The sequence below is a fragment of the Nicotiana tabacum genome, chromosome 21 (genome assembly GCF_000715075.1).
Source record: "Nicotiana tabacum cultivar K326 chromosome 21, ASM71507v2, whole genome shotgun sequence".
Classification (NCBI taxonomy): Eukaryota; Viridiplantae; Streptophyta; class Magnoliopsida; order Solanales; family Solanaceae; genus Nicotiana; species Nicotiana tabacum.
Genome location: NC_134100.1, coordinates 77,767,565 through 77,779,777, shown reverse-complemented (window position 1 = coordinate 77,779,777; position 12,213 = coordinate 77,767,565). Strand labels below are relative to the sequence as shown.

At 36.2% G+C, this 12,213-nt stretch overlaps 1 long non-coding RNA gene across 1 annotated transcript; it reads right to left on the bottom strand.

The window, feature by feature from the left end:
• Positions 1-1,971: 1,971 nt before the first annotated feature.
• Positions 1,972-8,944, bottom strand: LOC142175512 (uncharacterized). The gene is made up of 2 exons (XR_012704626.1): positions 8,753-8,944; positions 1,972-2,225 (listed from the first exon to the last, which is right to left on the bottom strand). It is a non-coding gene; the product is annotated as an uncharacterized LOC142175512 (long non-coding RNA).
• Positions 8,945-12,213: the final 3,269 nt, after the last annotated feature.

Below are 12,213 nucleotides of genomic sequence, written 5' to 3'. Positions count from 1 at the left end.
AATACCTGTGATCACAGCATCAGATGACTCAGCCTCAGGCCTAGCTGGAAAAGCATAAAATTGGGGCTGGGCCACACCACTCTGAACTGCATCTCTAGGACTACTTCTAACTGGCTGGCCTCTACCTCTAACAGTCTGACCTTCACCTCTAATGGCCTGACCTCCACCTCTAATGGCCTGACCTCCACCTCTAGCTAGCTGAGCAGGTGGTGAACCAACCGGTGCCGGTATGATGGCACGAGAATCCTGTCGAGATCTGTTACTCGCCAATCTAGGACAATACCTCCTAATGTGACCAATGTTCCCACACTCATAACACCCATCCTGATGCCGTGGCTGCTGAAGCTGAAGCTGACCCAAATGGGCCGGATAACCACTGTAGTAACTCTGGAGTGGTGGTGCACTGATAGGAGCTGAATGTGCACTGAATACTGGCTGCCCAGAGTAAGGCATAATAGGACTGTGACTCCCTGAAGCACCGGGAGATGGATGAAGTGCTGAATGAAACGGTCTAGGATGATGACCCCTACCGAAATTACCCCTGCCTCCAGAAGAGGCACCACTGAAACCACCGAACTGACAAGGCCTCTTATCAGATCTCTGCTCTCTCTCCTATGCAAGAACCATCTTGATCCTCCTGGCGACATTAGCAGCCGTCTGAAAAGAAATCTCACTTCTGGTTTCCTTGTCCATCTGAAGACTGATAGGGTGAGTGAGTCCCTCAATAAACCTCCTCACTCTCTCTCCCTCCGTAGGTAGTAAAAGGAGAGCATGATGGGCCAAATCCACAAAACGGGACTCATACTGAGTAACAGTCATACTGCCATGCTGTAGACGCTCAAATTGCTTGCGAAATTCCTCTCTCATTGTGATAGGGAGGAACTTCTCCAGAAATAGCTGAGAGAACTGCTCCCAGGTAAGTGCAGGTGATCCGACTGGTCGGGTCAATGTATAATCTCTCCACCACCTCTTGGCGGAACCCGTCATCTGGAATACAGCAAAATTAACTCTACTGGTCTCAACTATACCCATGTTCCGCAGCACCTCATGGCAGCGTTTAAGATAATCTTGTGGGTCCTCAAAAGGTGTACCACTTAAGTGAACTGGAAAGAGCTTAGTGAACTTATCCAGTCTCAATAAGGCCTCAAAAGACATGGCGGGCCTATCACCGGTCTTTACCGCAACAACCGGCTTAACTATCCCAACTGGCAGGGCTGCTGGAGCCTGATTCTGGGGAGCCATCTGCTCCGGAGTGAGAGTAGTGGGAGTTTGTGCTCCTCCCCCAGTCTGTGAGACGACTGGTGCTACTGAAAATGTACCATTCTGGGCCATGCCCTCTATAAGACTTACCAAACGGACTAGAGCGTCCTGAAGTACTGGAGTGGATATAAATCCTTCCGGGACCTGAACTGGTCCAACAGGTACATCCTGAACTGGAACCTCCTCCTGAAGGTCCACCTGAGGTTCTACAACAGGTGCATCTGCTCGAGCTCTGGACTGAGCTCTACCCCGGCCTCTGCCTCGGCCTCTAGCACGACCGACTTCTACCCCTGGCCATAGTTGCCACCGGGGGTTCTGGTCCTTGTCCATCGGTAGAGGTATTATGTGTTCTCACCATCTGCGAGAGAATAAGAGTAAAATGGTTTAATCATCGATGATAGAATAAAATCGCACGACAGAATAAGAAAGAAGTGATATTGTTCCTGAACTTTATAGCCTCTGAGAGATAAGTACAGACGTCTCCGTACCGATCCTTCATACTCTACTAAGCTTGCTCGTGACTCGTAAGACCTATATAACCTAGTGCTATGATACCAACTGTCACGACCCGAAATTTCCACTTTCGGACCGTAATGGCACCCAACATTTCACTTGCTAGGCAAGCCAACGTTAGAATAATATTAACCAATTTTTAAACAATCTTTAAATTATTAATAATCAAGAAATAAATGCAGAAGCAAAGTTTGAAAATATGGTGAAATAATCCATAAAAACGATGGTGTCTAAATACCATCCCAGAATTGGTGTCACAAGTGCACGAGCCTCTAGAATAAATACAAATAAAAGTCTGAATAAAATATAACTGTCTGGAAATAAACACACAGCTAAAGTACAATAGATGAGGACTTTAGAACTGTGGACGCCATGCAGTTATACCTCAAGGCTCCTCTGGTAGCTGAAATCCGAGCAAGTCTATGGTACGCAGCTGGGACCAACTCCAAAATCTGCACAAAAAGTGCAGAGTGTAGTATCAGTACAACCGACCCCATGTACTGGTAAGTGCTGAGCCTAACCTCGACGAAGTAGTGACGAGGCTAAGGCGGTTCACTCACATTAACCTGTATGCAATATTAATAACAACAACAAATAATAGAAATAAATTCGGTAACTCATTTATAATAATTGAAGCCAACTCAGCAGTCATAACCAATTATCATTTCCATCAACTCTGTTGCAGCATGCAACCCTCTCTCACAATATATTCACATTCAATTCTGTTACAGCGTGCAACCCGCTCTCACAATATATTCACATTTGGTTTCGTTGCTGCGCGCAACCCGCTCCTCCAATATATTCATTTTAATCAAGTCTGTCATATATTTATTTCAATCAAGTATATATATAGACTTTTAAATAAGTCTGATGCGGCGTGCAATCCGATCCCCCAATATTGACTTTTAATAAGTCTATTACGGCATGCAATCCGATCCCCTAATATTGACTTTTCAATAAGTCTGTTGCGGCGTGCAACCCGATCCTCCAATATTAACTTTTAATAAGTCTGTTGCAGCGTGCAACCCGATCCTCCAATATTAACTTTTAATAAGTCTGTTGCGGCGTGCAACCCGATCCTCCAATATTGACTTTTTAATAAGTCTATTGCGGCGTGCAATCCGATCCCCCAATATTGACTTTTTAATAAGTCTGTTGTGGCGTGAAACCCGATCCTCCAATATTAACTTTTAATAAGTCTGTTGCGGTGTGCAACCCGATCCTCCAATATATCCATTTCAATCAATTCTTATAGAAGAAATTTCCCCAATAAATACAATAATTAATATAAAATTATAAGACAACAAGTATACAATAATTATGATTTAATTATGAAACAAACAATGACAAATAGCAAATAATTATAGAAATCAGGGAGAAAATAGGTAGTTTAATATTTAATATGCTAAATGTCAAATAACAATTAAATCACATAATTCAAATAACATGTAATAATTAATGCAGGAATTCAAGAATTAATATTTGACAAAGAATAAGAGATAAATAATTATTATAATAATTAATTTATGATTAAAAATAATTTATGATTTTTCAAGTAAGCAGGCAAACAATTAATTTGACAACGTATAGACACTCGTCACCTCGCCTATACGTTGTTCACATGCATTTCACATAATAAATAATTTAAGGGTTTTACTCCCTCAAGTCAAGGTTAACCCCGACACTTACCTCGCTTTGCGAATTCCAATCAATTATTCAACCACAATTTTTTCTTTTAAATTTACCTCTGAAATCTTCAAATCTATTCATAAACAATTCGATATATTCAATACGAATCATCGGAATTAATTCCATATGAATTTATAAATTTTCCGAATAAAAATCCGAAATTTATTAAAATATTTGGCAGTGGGACCCACATCTCAAATGCCAGAAAAACTCGCGAAATCCGAACACCCGTTCCGATACGAGTTCAACCATATAAAATTTGTCCAATTCCGATATCAAATGGACCTTCAAATCTTAATTTTTCGTTTTTGGAAGATTTTATAAAAATCTGATTTTTCTTTTAAAATTTCACGGATTCATGATAAAAATGAGTATGAAATCATGAAATATAATCAATATAGGATAAGGAACACTTACCCCAATGTTTTTCCGTGAAAATCGCCCAAAAATCGCCTTACCTGAACTCAAAAATGGGAAAGAATTGAAAATGGGTCGAAACCCCATTTTCAGAATTTAAGTTGTGTTTCTAGGATTTTTACCCTTCGCGAACGCGGTTAGTGCCTCGCGTTCGCGAAGCAAAATTATGTGCTGTCAAATTTTACTCTTCGCGAACGCGAGGGCTACCTCGCGAACGCGATGCATGCCTGGCTTGGCCTTCGCGAACGCGAGGCTTCTATCGCGAAGGCGAAGCTTTGAACCTCAAGCCTACGTGCCAGCCCAATTTTCTCTTCGCGTTCGCGAGAGTTCCTTCGCGAACTCGAAGAAGAACACACCAGAAGCCTGAAGTCTGCAGAAAATCGGATTTCTTAAGTCCGAAATCATCCCATAGCCTATCTGAAACTCACCCGAGCCCTCGGGGCTCCAAACCAAATATGCACGCAAGTTCTAAAACATCATACAAACTTGCTCGCGCGATCAAATCGCCAAAATAACACCTAAAACTACGAATCGGACACCCAATCAAAGAAAAATTTTAAGAAAACTTTAAAACTTATATTTTTACAACCGGACGTCCGAATCACGTCAAATCAACTCCGATTCTCACCAAATTCGACAGACAAGTCATAAATATTATAGTGGACCTATACCGGGCTCCGAAACCAAAATACGGACCCGAGATTAATAAATCCCCGTGGTCAAACTTGAAATATTTAGCCTTTAAATTGCTAATTCTGTTAAATGGTCATAACTTGAGCTAGGGGCCTCCAAATTAAATTCCGGGCATATGCCCAAGTCCCAAATCACGATACGGACCTACCAAAATTTTCAAAATACTGATCCGGATCCGTTTGCTCAAAATGTTGACCAAAGTCAACTTAGTTGAGTTTTAAAGCTCTATTTCCCATTTTAATCCATTTTTCACATAAAAACTTTCCGAAAAATTGTACGGACTGTACACGCAAGTCGAGAAATGATAAATGGTACTTTTTGAGATCTTAGAATATAAAATTACTTATTAAATTTAAATATGACATTTTGGGTCATCACATTGTCTTAGCTTAACATTTCCATTTGAATTTTTATTATTTATAAGTATTTGGTTCTTTAGCGGTTGAAGGTGAGAGAATCTGATTTTGATCGAAGGAGTCATTTTCTTTTACTAAAAGAGGCAAATATTGAGGTACTTGATGTGTATAATATTTGGATAAAAAATGGAATTAGTCTTGACGGGAGGAAGGGAGGAAGAAGATAGGCGAAGGGAGGAAGAAGATAGGCGAAGGGAGGAAGAAATGAGGCGAAAGGACGATATATTAAGACTTGTCACGAGTAATGTTAAAAGTCTCAAGTCTCAAATAAACTCCCTTTTAGCATCTGGTGCATTTCTTATGCCCCGTTCTCCAACATCTGATGATAACTAAGGAGTAGTTTCTTTTATTAATTTGTCTTGGATGGTATTTGGATGTTGAATACTGAATGCTGAATTTTTTGAATTTTTGTTCTACTCTCTGTTTAGTTGGATATTGTTTATGAAATGGATTGAATTAGATGTTTATAAAATGAATTGGATTGAATGTTGAATTTGGTATTTGAATGCTTAATTATATTTAGTCTTTGTATTGTTGGTTGTACTTTCTGTTGGCAGGTGGTGTAATTCTAAAAACAGATTTGGCCATGAAAATATTTTTCAGATTTCCCACGGATTTCCCACCGACTCAGTGGGAATTTAGTCCATATTTTTTCAAGAATTTCAATATTTTTCACTGATTTTTGTGGGAATGTTCATATATTTATTTTCAGATTATGCATATTTCCCATTGCTTCCATGGGTAAAATAAAAAAAAATCTAAATTATTTTTAATACTTCCCACAGATTCGGTGGGAAACTTAACAAAATTAAATTATTATATTTTCTTACTTTTTCCATAACGGTCAGAGAAAATACTCTATGTGACCCCACCAAATTCTCGTAAAATATTCCATGGGTAACTTCCTGGGAATTACCCACGAATGTCCTGGGAAATTATTTTTCCACCAGTCATTTTTCCACTGAGCGTCTCCCCTGGGAATGTTGTGGGAATATTTAAATTTCACACAAATTTTCCACCGATTCTTCTGTGGGAAAAGATTGTATTTCTAGTAGTGTGATTACGGATTTTTAATTAATATTCCGCTTTCATCGACGTGAGTTCTATTGGTATTTTCTACACCTATTGTTGCTCATGTTTATATATACATGTGGGTTCCTTCTTATAATTCTTCCATGAAATGATAATGTAGGACTACATGATTGTTCCTTGATGAGCTAAGCTTTTGTTAAAAGAAACTTCTAGGACAAAAGATTGAATTGTATTATGAAGTATTTGGATCTTTTTACTATCCGTTTTAAGATTATTGAGAGTTTCATTATCTTATAAAATTGGTCATATAAGCATATTAAGGAGATATTAGTAAAGCTAGTACTAATTATATATACATATATATATATGAGAAGGTAATCTATAATGTTTTTCTTAAAAAATGATCATTCTGAACCTATTAATAAAGTATATATATATGATCAGTTATTTTTTGTTTCCTAGTATTAATTTAATTTATCAAAACTGACAGGCAAATTGTGGAATCATTAGAGTAGCAATATCAAGCTAAGACCGATATTGATCAGATTAAGGTGCAGTTGAAGCAATGACATGCGAGAAAGGAGAAGATTGTGCGGCTTTTGGTCTCAAGCAAAATATTGTTAGAACGATCCGATTCATAGAGAATTATGTATTGTAAATGTTTTGAAATTTTGAATATACAATTATGTGTAACTTGGAACATATTTTGGAATCTAAAAGATTTGGATTCTTAGCTTAAAAATTCTTGTGCCTAACAATGAATATGGATATATATATATTTTTACTTTTTGTAGCAAATGCAAAAAAAAATTAGCTATAAATCTATACATTTCATGGCAACAGAATGGATTCACAGCTATAATTTTTTTAACTCGTAACTAAATTATAAGTGCTATTGCCACGAGATTAAACTATGAAAATAGCCACAAAAGTTAAGTTTTCGTGGCAAATAAATTAAACTTTTTGCCACGGTAGAACATCTTGTGGCTACAATATAAAGATTGCTACATACTTTATTTGGCGTGGAAAAAGAAAAAAATTATTTGCGATAAGTATATATTTCGTGACAAAAAAGTTTACCAATATAGCTACAATACAAAATAATTCGTAGTAATATGTATTAGTCCTTAGCCACAGATCATCTAAAGTTTGTAGCTAACTTTTAGTTACGCTATTTCTTGCTATGAATGCTATGGAATTTTTTTTGTAGCTAAAGTGTTTAGCCACGAAAATTTTCATATTTACCTACGATGTATTTCGTAGCTATAGATGCATAATGTTGTAGTTGAATATAGAAAATCTAAAATTTGACCGAGGAATTTCTCACGTTAGCGGGACGGGTGTGGTGCGGGGCAGGTGGATGTGGGTTAAAAGAGCTATGCGGGACGGGTGGATGCGGGTTAAAAGAGCTACGCGGGGCGGGGCGGGTTAAAATTTTGCGGGTTAAGATAAAATTTACCCCACACCCACACCGTCCTGCACCGCTTGCCATGCCTTATACAACTTTACAATTATTAGGTACAGAAGTCCAACTGCAGTTTAATAAAAACACAACCATTACCCAAAGACAGAATGCAGTACTCCTTCTGTACTAATTTGCGTGAAAATATTAGATTTGATACAAAATTTAAGAAAGAATAAAGACTTTTTAAATTTGTAGTCTTGTAATAATAAGCTATAGATATTTATATGATTTTTAATCATGGATAATATCATAAGTTAAAAGTTAAATTATTTCTAAACAAGGAGATATGACATTTTTACTAGAACAGAATAAAATGAAAAGTATGCCACATAAATTAAGAAGAAAATAGTAGCTTTGATTAATGGAAAGAGAAGAGAATTAATTCATTCATGCTAGAGAGAAAGAGAGAGGAGAAACGTGTTCAAATCTGCTCTTCAACACCGGACATATTCCTCAGATCTTGGAGGAAACTTAAGGCTGAGAAATTTGATAGTATGTTGGTAACTGCGGTTCCAAAACTGCAACATTGCGTCTATAAACAGTAAAATTTATTTATAACAGTTTTTTGTTTTGATATTTTTTGGCTGCTATAGAGAAGTGTTACGTTGTTATAGAAGACATAGACTTATCACATGACATAAAAATTAGTTCCGAGAATAATTTGATTTTTATAGTGAATAACTGTTATATAGGGTTGCTGTTATAGAGAGGTCTGACTGTATTCATTTTCAGTTTACAGTGTGTAGAGTCGAATCTTAATTTTAAATTAAATTCTTACAGAATCGATTGCACATTTGAAATATTGGTTCAAAGTTTAACACTATCTGTAAAACATTTTGGGATATTTCATATATACAATTATGTTATATAAGAAAAAAAGATTACATTCAGTTGAATAAGGCTCTATGTGGTAGTGAAGTGTACTAGACAGCAAATATATACATCGAATAAGGCTCTATGTGGTAGTAAAGTGTACTAGACACCAAATATAAAACAATTAATAGATTATCATATAATTAAGCCAAAAGAAAAACGAAAATCTCAAAAATGTGTGTGTATATTATAAGAGTAATTAATACGCTAAATTAAAAAGACAGTAGTAAATACCAATTTTGAGACCTCAGTCACCAACAGACTACCATATTCTTCTTTTAATCTCTTTTCAAACTTTAACTTGTATTCATTTATCTCAAACTCTGATTCCTTTTATTGAATACAAAGTGTTAGAGGTACACTCTTTAATCTAAAACAGAAAGTACGTACTTACATGGTTTGATTATATTGTACTACTGGTACTAGCTATATGACCTCCTCATGAGAATTTGCACAGTCATCCGTCTTGGAATAGAGAATTTTCTCTCTTCAAAACAATGATTTAAACGAGAAATTACCTTTATATATAAATCCATGATTAAGACTCTTTGCGCCTATCAATGTACCTTATACTGTACAAGTTACTGTTATGTTACCACTATATATAGTTACTTTTTGTAAAATAATTTGAACCGAATGGTATATAAATTTAAAAAAGCAAAAGAATATTTTCTTGAACTTTTGTAAAACCACTATAGATATTTCTTGAATGTTTTACAAAAGTTAACATATTTAGTAATATGATAATATGAGTTGAGCTAATGAATAAAGCGAGGAGTCATATCACCATTTTAATTCGTTTGTGACTGAGACCTAGTTGTTATTGTTATATTGTTTAACAAAAGTTAGCACAAATTCCAAAATATTACAAAAAAAAAATTTAAAAATTATTTATTCTTAACTACATATCTCGAGTTTAAGTTATGAGAATGAAGTGTCCGTTGGTAGGAAAAACTTTAATGATAATTCTAAGTGAGATTTTTCGGTACAAATTTAAATTGGTGCGAGCCTTAAATAATGAATATGAAATATAAGATAGAAAAAAAAATCAAGCCTAAAGGCATTGTGAATTTCTTGTTGGTGACATTGACGTTATTACGTACTACTAATGCCATGATCTCCCCATTATATTAGATGATAAGATCAAATTTGTTGTCGGTAACTTTGTACTACTAACATTGTCATGTTCCTATTCCATGAAAACTAAAAAGGCCAAATTTCTTTTTGGTTACAATATCAGTGTACTACTTCAAATCTAGTACTACTATATATTAAATATCAGTAGTGTAGTACTCCAATTAGTAACATTGTCCATTTTCCCAGATTGATAGGGATGGATCAATATGGTTGGCAATGGGGAGAATGGGGAAACTAGTGGCCACAAGAGCAAAAACAATGTGGCTTTGCTCCGAATAGGCCCAGAAAAACATTTTTTTTCAAAGTTTTTTAACTTTTTTTGGAATAAATGTTTGGCCATATAATTTTAAATTTCACTTGAAGTTGATTTTGAAAATTTTCAGAGATTTGAAAAACTCGAAAAACTATTTTACAAAAATTTTCACTTCAAATCACTCACAAAATCCAACCGGTCATTTTGACTTTTAGAACCCCGATCCCCTAAATAAAACTCACTGTATATGCTTTTATTAATTTATAACTTGCGGGGATGGTTGGTTTGGAAGTGTTCGGGTTGAAATTGGAACACTTGGTTCCTTAGTTTGGCTTTAAAAGGCCAAGTTTGACTTCGGTCAACATTTTAAGAAAACGACCCCGGAATCAGGATTTGACGGTTCTAATAGGTTCGTATGATGATTTCGGACTTGGGCGTATGTTCGAATCGGGTTTTGGATAACCTGAGAGCGTTTTAGCACTTAATAGTGAAAAATCAACTATTTAAAGGTTTAAAGTTTTTGAAATTTGGTTTGGAGTAGGTTTTGGAGCAATCGAGGTCCGTTTGAAATTTCGAGTTTGGGAATAGCTCTGTATGGTGATTTAAGATTTGCACACAAAATTGGGTGCCATTCCGAGTAGTATAAGTATATTCCGGCGCATTCGGAGTAAGTTTGAAGAATTTGAATTTTCTAAATTGAATCAATTTGGTTTGAGGTATGATTCTTAGTTTTGATGTCGTTTTACACGTTTCGAGAGTTCGAGCGAGTCCGTTTTATGATATTAAACTTGTCGGTATGTTCGGGCAGGGCCCCGGAGGCCCCGAGTGTTAATCAGACGAGGCTCGAACCAAATTTTAGAATTTGGAGGAAGAACTGAAGCTTTCTGCTTCTGGTACGATCGCACCTGCGCTTGGACAGCCGCAGGCGCGACCCTCGCAAATGCGAGCTTTATCCGCAGAAGCGGAAAGGGAAGGGGAGGCTTGCCATCGCAGGTGCGGAACTTTGGGCGCACCTGTGAACGCGCAGATGCGAGGCTTGGCAGGTGAGGGAAAAGTCGCACGTGCGAGGTTTTTCCGCAGGTGATGTACACCTTCCGCATGTGCGAAAAACCTGCCTGGACAGAACCTTAAAAACGGACGAGGCTCAGTTCATTTTAGTTCGTTTTTCTTCCATGTTTGGGCGATTTCAGAACTTTTTGAGAGGGGATTTAAACTAGAAAATTGGAAGGTAAGTTAATTCTACACACCTTGAGTTAAATATATAGATTATGGGTAGATTATAATTGGTAAATCTTGAAAATCAAGGGTTTAGATGAAAAACCTAGATTTTTATAAAAATGAGATTTTAACCACGAAAATGGTTATGGAATTGGATAGAAATTATATATTTGAGTTCTTGAGATTATGGGTAGCGTTTTTCTCCAAAACTTTTCAGAATCCGGGCACGTGGGCCCGGGGTAAATTTTGGGATTTTTACCATTTTGGATAGGCTAATTTATTTTATAGTCTAATTTCGAATTTTTGAACATGTACTAATTATTTTATATAACTTTTGGATAGTTTCGGATTTTTCGGTATCGAATTGAGGTTTTTACGCGACATTTTGATCGGAAAGTGGACTTTGAGACAATGTAAGTCTCTTGTCTAATCTTGTGAGGGGGAAATCACCACATATATGATTAAATTAATAATTATTGCTAAGTGTGGGGGCTACGTACGCACGAGGTGACGAGAGTCCGTACGTAGCTACTATTTATGTTAAAGTCCGGGTAGTTTAGGACTCAAATCATGAATTACATGTGTAAATTGTATTCTTTATTTAATTAAATTATTTGTAATATATATTATGAATTGTTAGGGAAAAATATTAAAAGATGGGAATCCTATATACTTAATTTCTGTTTAAATTAATTAATTATTAAAAGAAACTGTCCATCCTCTCGAATTAGTCTTATAATAAATATACTCTCATTCCGGAGGTACATAAGAAAATGTCCTCCTTTCTTGTGGAGCGGGCCGAACGCCTCGACAGTATAGATGTAACGACGGAATGCCGCACGTCCCTCGGCAGTGTACACGACACTCTGAATCGGGCCGTACGACCTCGGCAGAAATTGTGCCTAATAATAATAATTACACGATACCTTGATATTTTAATTGTAGCTTGTGAATTTAATTAATAGATTAAAAATTATTGCATTTGAAGAAATTTAATTATTTATGTTGGTTAAATAAAATTATTGTTAACTAAGTGAATTATGTTGATTTAAAATATTTTTATTTTTATTTTATTTATTATTATTGACCCTTAGTGAGTGTCAAAGTCGACCATCTCGTCTCTACCTCTTCGAGATTAGGCTTGGTACTTACTGGGTACACGTTGTTTACGTACTCATGTTATACTTGCTGCAGTTTTTTGTGCAGGACCTGATACAAGTGCTATAGTTGGACCTATCAGCGCGCAC